Genomic DNA, 14,349 nt, shown 5'->3' on the forward strand with positions numbered 1-14,349 from the left:
CCAATGTTGAAGAAATATTCAATAAGAGAGACGAGTGGAGGATTTCTCCCATTTCTAATTCTTTTATTTTCTGGTTTAAGTGCGGCTGGAGCATTGACGGGTGGCATTTCAGCAGAGGTGAAAACTGCCAACGAAAGGAAGGCTCAACTCAGGGCTCAAAAATAATTGGAGAGACATAACAACGAGTTGGAGAAACAAATTAGTGGAAGTGGTGTAATTGTAGATTTTGCTGAAAAACTTGAAAGTCTGCCTGATAAAGCAAGATTGTTAGTTGGAGATATGCTTTCTTCTATCGAAGAAGCAGGTGTAAAATGAACTAAAAGTGGTAATGGATTATATTTTTCTAATAAATAAATGAGCATTGATGAGTGGTTTAAATTTTTTTTTAAAGAATACATCAAATTTATAACTTGTCAAATATTGTAAGAAATTAAAAATTCATAATGTGGTTATTTGTATGAGAGATTAATTAACAAACTTGCGTATACATACAAAGATAAAAAAACCAATGTCACCCGCAGGGTGACCCGTATCTTGCCAAAAGGTGACCACGTGTGACTTCTTTAAGGTCACACTGAGGTGAACAGAGCTGCTATCCACCAGGAGCGACTCCTTGAGGAATATCTGCCTACGAGAGATTCCGATGAGAATCGTTCTACAGAGTAACCATGAAAAATATGCGTTTGCCTCATAACGTCACCAAATGACGTCATAATGTCTCACGCTTGACATATCTAGAAAGTACTCATCGAGGTGTTCAATTTGAGGTATTACACGATATGGTACCTAAGATTTCAAAATTTGACCTTGGGGTCAACAACTTTTGACCTCCAGCGCTAACCATGAAGGTCAAGACCGATCGCCACCAAAAATTAATCAGCTGAGCGCCAGACCATGAACTATATTCCCATTAAATTTGAAGACGATCCGATCAAAATTTCTCAAAAAATAAGGGTTTCGTCGACTCCCTTGATTTGCGACAGTGACCTTGACCTTTGACCTTGACCTTGAAAATTTTATGTGCTGAAAGGGACCTCTATAGGACTCTGATATGCGAAGTTACAAAAATTTCCAATGATAACTGTGCTCTGCAGAGTGATCGATACATGATTACATACAAACAAAACAAAAAACAAACAAACAAACAAAAAAAACTTACAAGCTGACTAACATATCTTGCAAAAACTTCGTTTTGCCAAGATAAATATTATTATGAACTTAGAAGATAATGGGAACGGTTATCATTGGGTTGTTATTTTTAATAGTCAAGATAAATATTATTTTGATAGTTTTGGTCTTCCACCACCTGTTGAAGTAATAAAATTCTTTGAGAATGGTGTTTATCAAAAATTTCAAGTCCAAGAATTAAATTCCAAGTGTTGTAGTCAATTGTGTCAATATGTGTTATTTCAACTCAACAAAAATAAAATTTTTAATGACGTTATTTTAAATGTAATATAAATGACTGATGTTGGTAAAGATGCTTCTATCTTTGGTGTATCCCAAGAACTGGATATTGATTTATCAAATTATTACACAAAGGCACAGACTGACCGACAGAAATATAGTGTAGCAAAAAAATGTTAAGATGAAAAATGCTTTTAAATTAATAAATTATCCAAGCCCAACTGACGCAAATGACTTGGTGAAATAAAGTGATTTATCACAATATATATATATATATATATATATATATATATATATATATATATATATATATATATATATATATATATATATATATATATATATATATATATATATATATATATATATATATCCTTAAATAAAATGGCGGTGGATTCCAAAGATACAGAAGTGTTGATTTTATCTGCAGGTCATACAGAATTCACAGTTCCAATTAAAATAAAATTTTATAAAGAATGGCATATCATTTGTTGGAGAGGAGAACAATGGGTATAATTGGTCATTTAAAATTAACTTAGAAGACTTGGAACAATTAAATCAGTCTTGTAAGGAAGAATATTATCCACTTGGTGCCGAGAATGAGTTTTGTGGAAGCACGATTTGCAAACAACAAATAAAAGAATTTAATAAGGGTAAAATCAATCATGGTTTTGCCATAGTTTATATCATGAAAACACAAAGAACAGGATTATATATAATAAGTAAGGAAATACAAATTGATTTAACTCTGAGAAGTTGGGGAGGTATTTCCTGTCATTATGCTAATGTCATATATTTCTAATGCATAAATGACAGCAAGAAGGCTTCAAGAAAATTATCATTTTTTGTCCAAGCATACCTTTTCAGAGGTTTTCTCTGAAAAGCAGAGGTTTTCGCACTCTGTTTGAATTTTTCTCATAAATAAATGAGTTATTTTCCAAAATGTAAAAAGAAAACCAAGAGTAAAAATATCTCTTATGTTAAAAGTAAATATAATAGGGTTATATAAAAAGGTACATGTTCGGTGTGTGGCTCAAAAAAGAGTGAATTCCCAAAATACAAACTTGAGGGAGATTTACAAAACTTTTTCTCAGGAAGTAAATTTACAACTACTGGAATACCAGAGGAATCCATCTTCCAGGGTATTCTTTCTGTGGTCCAGGAACAAACTTGAATAAAAGATTGGATGAGTCTGACAATCCTAAACCGTGGAGCAAACCTTTTAATTGGGTTGATGAAGTGTGCATGATGCACAATATTGATTCCGGAAATATCACAACGTTGGAAGAAAAACATGAAGCCAATAGAGAAATGTTGTATAATTTGTCTCTGATACAAAATTCAACCTTGAGAGAAAAAGTTGTTTGGTTAATTGTGAAGAAGATGATCAGTGCTAAATTTAAACTTGGGCTTGGAAATTCAAAAAACTTATAGGCTCTAATGATGTCATTAAGATTGAAGAGCAATTAGCCAATGAATTACATTAACCAATAATTACAAAGTTTCATCGAAGGAAGGTTTATTCCAAGGAAGTTGATTATATCTGGTCTGCTGATTTAATTGAACTCGATAATGATAAGGGGTACAAGTCCGCTTTAACCATTATTGATTTGAGGAGTAGATATGCATGGGTCCTCCCTTTGAAAAACAAAACCGGGAATACACAAATGTTGCCTTCCAACAGATTTAATAAAAGCAAGAGAAAACCTAAAAAATTGTGGACTGATGAGGGTACAGAGTTCTACAACAAAACATTTATGAATTTTCTGAAAAATAACATGATATTATACAGCACCTTTAATGAAGGAAAAGCGGTTGTTATTGAGCGATTCAATCACACTTTAAAAGAGAGACTAAATTAAAAAATTCACCCAACTCGGTTCTCAACAACGGTTATCTTTAATTCAGGATATTGTAGATAAGTATAATGATACGATTCACACCTCAATGAATACCAAACCATCAGAAACATTTACAAAATTAGAATATGAAAAAGAGATTGTCAGAAAGTCTAAGTTCAAAATTTGTGACATAGTAAGAATATATAGGTGGAAATCTCATTTTGAAAAAGGTTATACCAAGCGATGGACAAATGAACTTTTTAAAATCATTAATGCAATAGATACAGTTCCTTGGACTTATAAGGTATATGATTTAGAATGGGAAGAGATTTTAGGTTCATTTTATTCACAGGAATTACAAAAGACAAAGATTAATTGAAATTTTTTTTTTGACTCTGCCCCTTTTTCACTCCACCCCTTTTTGACCTCGCCCAAACAAGCCCCACCCACACAAGCCCCATCCACGCAAACCCTACCCACAAGAGCGCCACTCACAAAAGCCACATCCACACAAGCCCCACTCACAAAAGCCACATCCACACAAGCCCCACCCACACAAGCTCCACCCACGCAAGCTCCACCCACCCACACAAGCTCCACCCACCCACACAAGCTCCACCCACCCACACAAGCTCCACCCACCCACACAAGCTCCACCCATCCACACAAGCCCCGCCCACACAAGCTCCACCCACCCACACAAGCCCCACCCCCCTTGTGCACCCTCACCTTTGACCCACCACCCCCCTCATCCCACCCCCACCCTTCCCCACACACACACGGGGAGGGGAGGAGGGGTGAGATGAGGGGGGTGATGGGTCATTGGGGGAGTGCACCTAACCCCCCCCTCCTTTGTACTTCCTTTCTTCTTTTTTTATAATATAGAATTAAATAATTGAATGCAAAGCAAATATAATTAATCAAGATTGAAAATATTCAACATTTTTCTTTGGGTAAATATTCAGTTGTGAGAATGAACGATCTTTCCCAGCAGTCTGCTTCAGATGTCTTGTGATTTTGAAACTCGATCAATATATTCTGTTCAAAACAAAGAGTGAAGAACAATTAGGGTATATAAAGAGGATTATATTATGATATTAATAAAATAATAAGTATAACATTTACCTCCAGAAATCTAGTTTTGTGTCCATTTCATCCAGATGAGCATTTAAACTGGAACAAGTTGAAAATGAGTCATCACCCCGTGGAATTTCAACATCTTCCCATTCAAGATTGCGATATTCACCCATGTATGATTTAGTTTTAATGCTGAAAATAAAAAGCAAGTAGTCAAAATTACCACCAAGTTGTGGTATTACTTTTAAATTAATTACCACCATGCCAAATAAAAGGTTGTGCATAAGGAGAACAGAAAGAGACAGAGACAGAGACAGACAGACAGAAAGAGAGACAGAGACATAGAGAGAGACTAGCCGGTAGGCAACGAGGGATCCGCTAGGATCGAAGCACTGGATACGATGTTTTTCCTTTTGACCGATCCACCGACGAAGATTCATTGCCAAGACGTATTGGTTCACATGCAATTGTTCCTCTGCCTGGCAAGATTTTTCCTATTGCGTATTTTGCCAACTGGTACTCCTCACAGGACTACCATTTGAAAAATAAAACCTAAATCCAAAATCGGTTCGAGTAGAATTTTCTAAATATCTCAATGTTTAATTCCGAAGTCTCGTTTCTCCACATTCAAAACTGTAGGACAAGTATTGAAAATAGTGAACATATGTCGAGAAAAAGTATTTCTTCGAATTTTGCGTATTTCAGCCCCGACACCCTTGGTGATCGAATCTGGAAAAATGCTGCGGTTCAGTTTTGTAGTAGTTATTTAACTCTATCCATACACCGAATTTGAACGTTCCGCCGTCGACTGTTTCCGAGGTCAAGGTCACTTAACATATTCCCTGGTTCACTACCTTTCCGTATTTGGAGGGCTGCCATTTGGAAACTATGAGAGATAGAGGAACGTTATGCTGTCGCAATAACTAGATGGGGATGCAAGGAATAGGCAGGAGTTGGTCCGGTCGCTCTACCTATCATAGAAATCACGTTACGTCAGTTACCGTTTGGGTTCTTAAAACGCGGTTTTTCGGCCTCTGCATACCAACGGGTGGTTCCTCAGCAACGAAACTCAAACGTGCACACTCCCAGTGCATATGGCACCTGGTTGCCAAGTTTCATCGACATTGGTTTGCTGGTTTGGGCTGTGGAGCCTCGTGTTGCACACACACACACACACACGCACACGCACACGCACACGCACACGCACACGCACACGCACACGCACACGCACACGCACACGCACACACAAAACCTGACAATAACGGATATCTAGCGAATCCCAACAGAAAGACAGAGACAGATAGAGAGACAGAGAGACATAAATACAGAGACAGAAAGACAGAGAAATACAGATAGATAGAGAGACAGAAAGACAGAGAAATACACACACACACACACACACACACACACACACACACACACACACACACACACACACACACACACACACGAAGACAGAGACAGAGTGATAATTCCTCACCTTGAACTCGGGATCAAAGGACGTGAGAGAATTTCTTTCCAACCAACAATAACATCATTCACTTCTTTTCGAAACAAATAAATGTCTTCAAGAAAGTCGTTCATTTTTATCCATTCCTCGTGATATTCAAATTACTCATTTTCAACATCAGTTATTAACGATGTTCTTATTGGGGACACCCTTTTGAAAAAATACATACATTAATTATTGGTTGTATAGTGATTTAATTCTGTCTTAAACACCAAATAATTGGGTTGATATCTCACCTGTCACATTGTGAAAACGATTGATCTGCAAGGTTGTAGTAAGAATCTGAATGCTCCATTTTCATAATAAAACACGAATGGCAAACAAGTTGGTTTAAATAAGCAACTTGATGATGTAATGGGAGATTTCACAACAATGGTTTTTCCAGGGTGTGTTTCCACATCGGAAATGACTTCGGAATTATGTTGGCTTGGTTCGGGCGAGGCAGCTTGGCTGACTTCAAAACTGACTCGTTTTCACACTAAAATAAAACATCTTGCTTTGAATGATTTTTGATAAAACCTACGTTTAAAAGCTGTTTTTAACTAAACCTTGTTCTGTTAGTGTTCTTATGATTTAAAATATAACCACGAGAGACAAGGGCACAGAATACTTCTTCATTTTCACGGCACGACTGTGTTCTAAAAACACTTCCCCATTTTCCAAAACTCACCCTAACAGCCTTTTCTTTCATGCTTGAAGCGATAAAGTTAATATAATAGAAAAATTAAGTTATTCCCTGAAGTAGAACTTGGACAAATATTCATTGGTTCGCTCTTTTAATGGAATGAAAATATGAAAGGAAAGAAGTGCTTTAATTATTAAGTCTCAATTTTACATTTGCTTGTATGGGAGGGGGGGAGAAAATCGGTCTCCTATTTTGGACTTTTGGGGCTTGAGTCGGTCTCAATTTTACATTTGCTTGTATGGGAGGGGGAGGAAATCGGTCTCCTATTTTACATTTGCTTGTATGGGAGGGGGAGGAAATCAGTCTCTTATTTTGGGTTTTTGGGGCTGAGTCAGAAAGTTTTTCCTTTTTCCCCATTCATTTGAATGACTGCCTCAGAGGCCCCATTTATCCTCTGCTGATGGAATATCTGCATAGGGAGGTTATTCCCCTGGGCACTCATGCCAACCTTTCGGGACAATGGATGAGTGCCTGGTCTGTTGGTGAAGATTTATGCTGACCAGTGTGAATACCTCATCTTAAGGCATATTTGGAACTTTGATGGCATTAAAAGTAAAACAATCATGGTCAGCTGTCTATATATTTTTTTTTATTTTTTTTTTTTGTATACCTTGGTCGAGGCTCGTATGAGAGCTAACACACAACTCACAGCAAGCATATTGATACGTGTGTCCTGAGACTGTGACTGCTCATAGTGCTGAGACTCATGTTGTTCAATCAAATGCATTTCACAAGGTGGGGCACTGCATATCCCTGTCTGGTATCTCCATTCTTGTTGTTCCTGCCTGATTCATGTGGACAAGCACAGCTTGGCCCAGTGACCAAATTTTCCACATTCCCAGAATATATAATTTCGAGTGAGGCAATGATCCCTTCCAATCAGGTGAGGGTTTCCACAATTCTTACAAAAGGCCGGTTTTCTGCTGAAAGCATAGATGTTGGTACATTCCTTGTTGACAGGCATCACACTGTCACTTGTAGGAATACTAAAAGTGGTCATAGCCTGGAACTGAGCAAGGTACATGGACTTAGCTTGATGGGCTCAACCCAGCTCCAAAGCTTTCGCCACAGTAAACTGTTTATCCTTGGAATTAAATTATTTTTGAAACTCTGGGATGGGAGTAGTTACAACAATTTGTTTTATGATCCATTTGTTCTATTGTAGAAAAATGAAATTTATTTGCTAACAAACAACAGCGACTGAAGAAGGAATCCAATTTCTCATCAGGTTCCGAGTTATAATGGCATAGTTTCAGCCATGACACACAAAAGTTGTCGGCAGGTTCCAATTCTTCGAGAAATCAGTTAAATATGTTGTCCATATCCTTCCGTGCATCAGTCAGGGTCCAGAAGTTGCTCTTATGAAGGATACTTTCTCTGACATGGAAAACGATGTGTGAGTGTTTTCGGCAGAAGTGCCCTTCACAACTAAGTATTACTCCAAGTGTTGTTGGAACAACCGTAAAGTGCTGGCTGGGTTCTGTGGAAGCAGTTTCCTGCTACCTCAAGACAGAGAAAGGTAAGTTCATATACAAGCTGTTTATTCAGTAAAACAATGGACACTCATGCACAGAAGGAAGAATTCGACTCTCAAAGGTATTGAGAGCCAAAGACTTAAGGTTACATAACATGTTTCGTGTGTATATACAGTTTTTACCAAGATATCAGATGAAACTTTGTTGATTTCAAATATTCCACATAGAAAGTTTTTGGTTTGTTTTTCAGCATTAAGGAGATGTGGGGTGGGGGGGGGAGGGGTAAGAGAGAGTAATTGTTTTGCCCTGCTGACTCCATGATCCCAGGTCAATGGTTTACTAAACAGATAAGATTTAACAAAGGTTGTTTATGACTAAAGTAAAGATCATGTGTGTATTTTCATACTGGTTTCTTCAGCATGTATACTTAGCTTTCTCAACATGTATGCTTAGCTCTATCAGCATGTATGTTTATCAAATTATTTCTCAAAAGAACTAAACTAAGTTAATTTTGCATTTTAGATGATTATAAATTCAATTAATAAACCAGTTTCCACAGGTTCCCCGTTTTTTTCAGAAAGAACCACCAAAGGGTTTGTTCTGTAAGGACAAACCTGCTGAAAATCAAAATTTGCTAAAAAAACACGTCGAGTGGAGTTTAAACCAAAAAGCTCTATTTTGGTCTCATCAGACCACATGACCTTCTCCCATTCCTCCTCTGGATCATCCAGATGGTCAATGGCAAACTTCAGACAGGCCTGGACATGCGCTGGCTTGAGCAGAGGGACCTTGCGTGCGCTGCAGGATTTTAATCCATGACGGCGTAGTGTGTTACTTATGGTTTTCTTTGATACTGTGGTCCCAGCTCTCTTCAGATCATTGATCAGGTCCTGCCGTGTAGTTCTGGGCTGATCCCTCACCTTTCTCATGATCATTGAGGCTCCACGAGGTGAGATCTTACATGGAGCCCCAGACCGAGGGAGATTGACTGTTATCTGGAACTTCTTCCATTTTCTAATAGTTGCGCCAACAGTTGTTGCCTTATCACCAAGCTGCTTGCCTATTGCCCTGCAGCTCATCCCAGCCTTGTGCAAGTCTACAATTTTGTCCCTGATGTCCTTTGACAGCTCTCTGGTCTTGCCCATTGTGGAGAGGTTGGAGTCTGATTGATTGAGTGTGGACAGCTGTCTTTTGTGCAGATAACGAGTTCAAACAGGTTCAGTTAATACAGGTAATGAGTGGAGAATGGGAGGGCTTCTTAAAGACAAAACTAACAGGTCTGTGAGAGCTGGAATTCTTACTGGTTGGTAGGTGATGAAATACTTATTTCATGCAATAAAATGCAAATTAATTATTTAAAAATCATACAATGTGATTTTCAGCATTTTTGTTTTAGATTCCATCTTTCACAGTTGAAGTGTACCTATGACAAAAATTACAGACCTCTACGTGCTTTGTAAGTGGGAAAACCTGCAAAATCGGCAGTGTATCAAATACTTGTTCTCCCCACTGTAGGTACAACATTCTGACCCAATTACTGCACATGTGCCTCCCTGTGCAGCCAATAGGACATCAAGGGTGATATGATTCTGCATAGCTACTCTCCGTATGGTAACCATTTCAGCATTTACTTTGGTAAAAACCCTCAGCAGTTTCATTGGCAAGTTTCTCTAAAGAGGCTGCCAAATTAATGATTTCTCTAGTGGCTTTCCCACCGCCATAAAATGGAAAGGCTATCATGAAAAATCGTACAGTTTCTGAAATAGATCTCTTTTGTTTTTTTGTGACATGAAAGGTGATTTGTCAAGAATACGAATTTGGGGTATTACATATCCTAAATAACAAGATCCCGTCCACCCGGTTGGTAACCACGAATATGTCCTATGCCCACATACAAAATTGGTGCCGTTTAATGGTGCCTGGGGTTTCACGACATTATTCATTCGTATCCTTATATTTATCCTTGTTCCATTAATTCATCCCCCAATGCTTACCTTTTCTTCCCCATATTCGGCATGGTATTGGCATGTCGAGCTACCCAAGTAAGGTCCATTTCCTTTTCTATTTACTAGGCAAACGATTCATTCTTTTCTACTTATCACCTCAAAATGTGGTGGGTATTTCTCCAATCCTTCCCCCTTTGATAGTGAGGCAAAAATCTGTCCTGCACCGGGGAGTGTCGTCATCTGTTTCCCATATATATATATATATATATATATATATATATATATATATATATATATATATATATATATATATATATATATATATATATATATATATACATAGTCACGTTTCACCTGATACTTAGAATAGTACCACTGCCAATCGTCAGTACAGTTGTATTCCCCCTTTTTCCAGTTACTTGTTATCTCTTGTATTCTTGCCCTTTCTTCCCCTACTTTCCCTTCTATTATAGATGGGACTAGGTTAGCCTGTCTATGAACCAGGTACGCATATATATATATATATATATATATATATATATATATATATATATATATATATATATATATATATATTGCCCTGAAAATGGGACTGCCAAGAGGGGCAGTCCTTGCTTGGATGTGAGGGGAAGCGGTGAGCAAACACAACACTTGCTCTTGTTCATACTTTGAGCATATTGTAAAGATATTGCTAAAAAGGTGTTCAATTTATGTCCAGTTATTCCTTCATGTAACACTGTTCCTCGTTTCAGGCATACAATGTCTACATCCCCTCCATCCCTTGTGACAAGGGGTGCATAATTATATGGAAGGGTCAAATAAGCATTTGTTCCAGACACACCTTTCTCATGCAATTGATCACGATGTTTACCTTATTCTGCCCTGTCTTTCCAGTCACGACCCTTTCCTTGTTTCCCCTGCTCTCGATGTACTAAACATTCTGCTCTCCATGACATTCCCATAATGCCCCCACTGCCTGTTATCATCCATATTGCCACAATTATGCACATGCTAATCAAAAACACTGATATATATATATATATATATATATATATATATATATATATATATATATATATATATATATATATATATATATATATATATATATATATATATATATATATATAGCCTGGTGTTGGTGCAGTGGTTAGGGCAGCGGCTTGGGATCCACAAGGTCCTGAGTTCAAGCCCCGTTGGGCCACTGAATTAATACACCAGGGGGTTGACTCAGCCTGTCATCCTTCCGAGGTCGGCGAAATGAGTACCAGTGTACTGGGCCGGTGTACACCCCAGTTAAAATAGGTGTACCATATCCCTGTGTCGCAAGAGGCGACCAGGGTTGCGTCAGGAAGGGCATCCGGCGTAAAACATGTGCCAAATCACGATGCGGATCATACGGATGATCCGCTGTGGCGACCCCGAACGGGAGCAGCCGAAAGAAGAAGAAGAAGATATATATATATATATATATATATATATATATATATATATATATATATATATATATATATATATATATATATATATATATATATATATATATATATATATATGTCGTGAACCCCTGGTAACATTCTTTCCACTTGCGGATATCCTTTCTTCTCTTTATGGCTTGCTGTATGCTCTTTTGCAGTGAGATGCATGAGTCCATGTTTGTTTACCTTTGCACTTGACAGCTGTGTTTGTAAACTATAATAACTGGTGGGGTCTGGTCCAACGTGCCTTCATTGCGTTTTTCAGCTTGAACACCTTGATGTACACCCAGTCACCTGGCTGGATGCAGAGATGTTCCTCCACAGCTGGTTCTGGTAGCGCTTGCTTGACCTGCGAATGGAATTCTTTGACAACCTTTGTTAAGGCAATACAAAAGTTTAGCATTGTTTTCATCCATCATGTGTATGTCCATCTGTTTTATGGTTAATGGAGCAGTTAGCGGTACTCGCATTGGTCTCCCCATCATTATTTCATGTGGGGACAATCCACTGCACCTGTTTATCGTTAACCTCATTGACATCAGTGCCAGAGGAATAGCCTCTGGCCATTTCAAACCTGTTTCATAATATATTTTGGAAAGTTTTCTTTTTAAGTATGCCATTGTGGTGTTCTACTTGCCCTGCTGATTCAGGATGATACGGACAGTGGAAGTGTTGTTTGATTTGCAAAGCTCTGCAGAGTTCCTTGGTAATATCTGATGTAAAATGTGATCCTTTATCACTGGATATTTTGCAAGGTATCCCATACCTGCAAATGTACTCTTTGAGCAAAAGCTTTGCCACTGTCTGCATATTATGTTCTGCATTGACATGCTTCAATCAATTTGATGAACATATTGACCACTACCAAATTGTAGAGGTAATGACAGCATTTTGGCATGGTTACAAAGTCCATTTGAATATGGATGAAATGCCTCCAGGGTAGAGGATGAGCTCCTTCCGGTTGTTTAAACACTTTACCAATATTATGATAGTGATAATACGCACAGCTTCTACCAAAAAATTTCTGCCACAGCTGCAAATCCTGGAGCGTGCCATGTTCGTAGCACCTCCTTCTGCATTCCCCATTTGCTCATGTGGCCACTTCCATGAGCCAAACGAGCAAACCATGGTGAAAGCTCCTTTGGGGCAACCACCTTACCCTCTTTTGAGGCCCAAAGTTTTTTGTTTCTGTGTTATAACAGCAGCCTATTTTCTCCCACTTGGCTTTTTCACTTGCCTCAGTTGCCGCCTGTAATGCTGCAATGTCGTCAATAGTTAGCGCCTTTTCTTCATTTTTCTCTTTGATGAGCATATTCGCTATTGTTTGTGATTTTGCTGCTGAATCAGCGAAAGCATTTCCTTGTGAGACCATATCTCTTTGCTTTGTATGTGCTCGGCATTTTACTATTGCTATTTGTTTCAGTAAGTGAATAGCTTCTAACAGTTCTGCTATCAGTTTACCATTTTTGACTGGTGTTCTTGCGATGCTATATGCCCCCTTATTTTCCACAGTGCCCCTATATCGTGTGCCAAGGAGAATAAACTCCTTATTTCCTTAAAATTACAAGAAATTAATAAAATAAAAAATCCAAAATAAAATAAATAAATGTCTTCTATTTTACTCAACAAACAGCTCTGTATATATCCTTAACTTTTTAATTTCTGGTTTGAGACTGCACAACCTTCCGTGGAGAGCTCATCTGCCCGGGAGAAACGTGTTCCAGCAGAGATTTCTCACCTTTGGTTTAAGCAGCGTTCACTTACGACCAAGCAGAAACCCCTCTCCCTCAGATGGAGGCTCTCAAATCCCGTCCTTCATCGCCCAACTGTGGAAGCAGTTTCATGCTACCTCAAGGCAGAGAAAGGTAAGTTCATATTTAAGCCGTTTATTCGGTAAAACAAAAGACACTCCTGTGCACAGAAGGAAAAATTTGACTCTCAATGGTATTGCGAGCCAAAGACTTAAGGTTACATAGCATGTCGAGTGTTTATATACAGTTTTTACCAAGATATCAGATAAAACTTTGTTGATTTCAAATATGCCACACAGAAAGGTTTTGGTTAACAGTTTCAGATGGTGTGTGTGTGGGGGGGGGGTGTAAGAGAGAGTAATTGTTTTGCCCTGCTGACTACATGATCACAGGTCAATGGTTTAATACACAGATAAGATTTAACAAAGCTTGTTTATGACTAAAGTAAAGATCTTGTGTGTATTTTCTTACTGGTTTCTTCAGCATGTATGCTTAGCTTTATCAGCACGTATGTTTATGAAATTATTTCTCAAAAGAACTAAACCAAGTTAATTTTGCATTTTATATGATTATAAATTCAATTAACAATCCAGTTTCCACAGTTCAGAGCATCCAATTTCATGAATGGCACAGGAGGGGCAGACATTATGATTCCTTAGTTGATGTCATTCTGGTCGATTAAAGAAGGCAAATACCAGCAAGATGTCAGCTAAAGCAGAAACTTGGCAGTCCAGGGAATGGCAAAATGTTCACTGTTGCTACCATGTCAAGTTTCAATGTTTGGGTTGAAGGACGACAACAATTACGAATGATCCAATATGTTTATTATTGCCATGAAGTACATAACAATTGCAGCACCATCTTCACTCAAACCAGATGTGTTCAACTACTTCCTTGTCAAACTGCCAAATGTCAATTGCATTGCAGCTTGAGCACACACTTGACAATACCGTTCAGCAATTTACACTCTTTGCGCAACAGTTCATCTCTCAGCCATAATGGATCAATCTGAAAGCAAAGAAGAAATAATCACATGGCAATAAACAAGCTTTTAAAAATCAGAGTGCTCTACCTGTAATAACTACAAAGTATTTTCATGTTTAAAATAGGGACTTAATTATGGATCACCTGTGCATATAATCTCATCATGGAAATTAGATTATTCATTGTGCTAATCTT

General features: G+C 38.1%; 2 long non-coding RNA genes across 3 annotated transcripts in view; one reads left to right on the plus strand and one right to left on the minus strand.

Moving 5' to 3' along the window:
* LOC147034849 (uncharacterized) overlaps positions 1-14,349 on the plus strand; it is a 109,647-nt gene that overhangs the window by 35,750 nt on the left and 59,548 nt on the right. The window contains exons 2-3 of one of the 2 annotated variants that reach the window (XR_015060551.1): positions 7,934-8,039; positions 11,685-13,284. The exons of the other annotated variant lie outside the window; for it this stretch is intronic. This is a non-coding gene — a long non-coding RNA (uncharacterized LOC147034849). The remainder of the gene's footprint in view (positions 1-7,933; positions 8,040-11,684; positions 13,285-14,349) is intronic. 2 annotated transcript variants of the gene reach the window in all.
* On the minus strand, positions 4,048-13,373 carry LOC147034850 (uncharacterized). The gene is made up of 4 exons (XR_015060546.1): positions 13,158-13,373; positions 11,667-11,768; positions 4,374-4,517; positions 4,048-4,286 (listed from the first exon to the last, which is right to left on the minus strand). It is a non-coding gene; the product is annotated as an uncharacterized LOC147034850 (long non-coding RNA).

This window comes from Eptatretus burgeri, chromosome 1 (genome assembly GCF_056783735.1).
Source record: "Eptatretus burgeri isolate ZD-2024b chromosome 1, Ebu_testis_v1, whole genome shotgun sequence".
In the NCBI taxonomy this organism is placed as follows: Eukaryota; Metazoa; Chordata; class Myxini; order Myxiniformes; family Myxinidae; genus Eptatretus; species Eptatretus burgeri.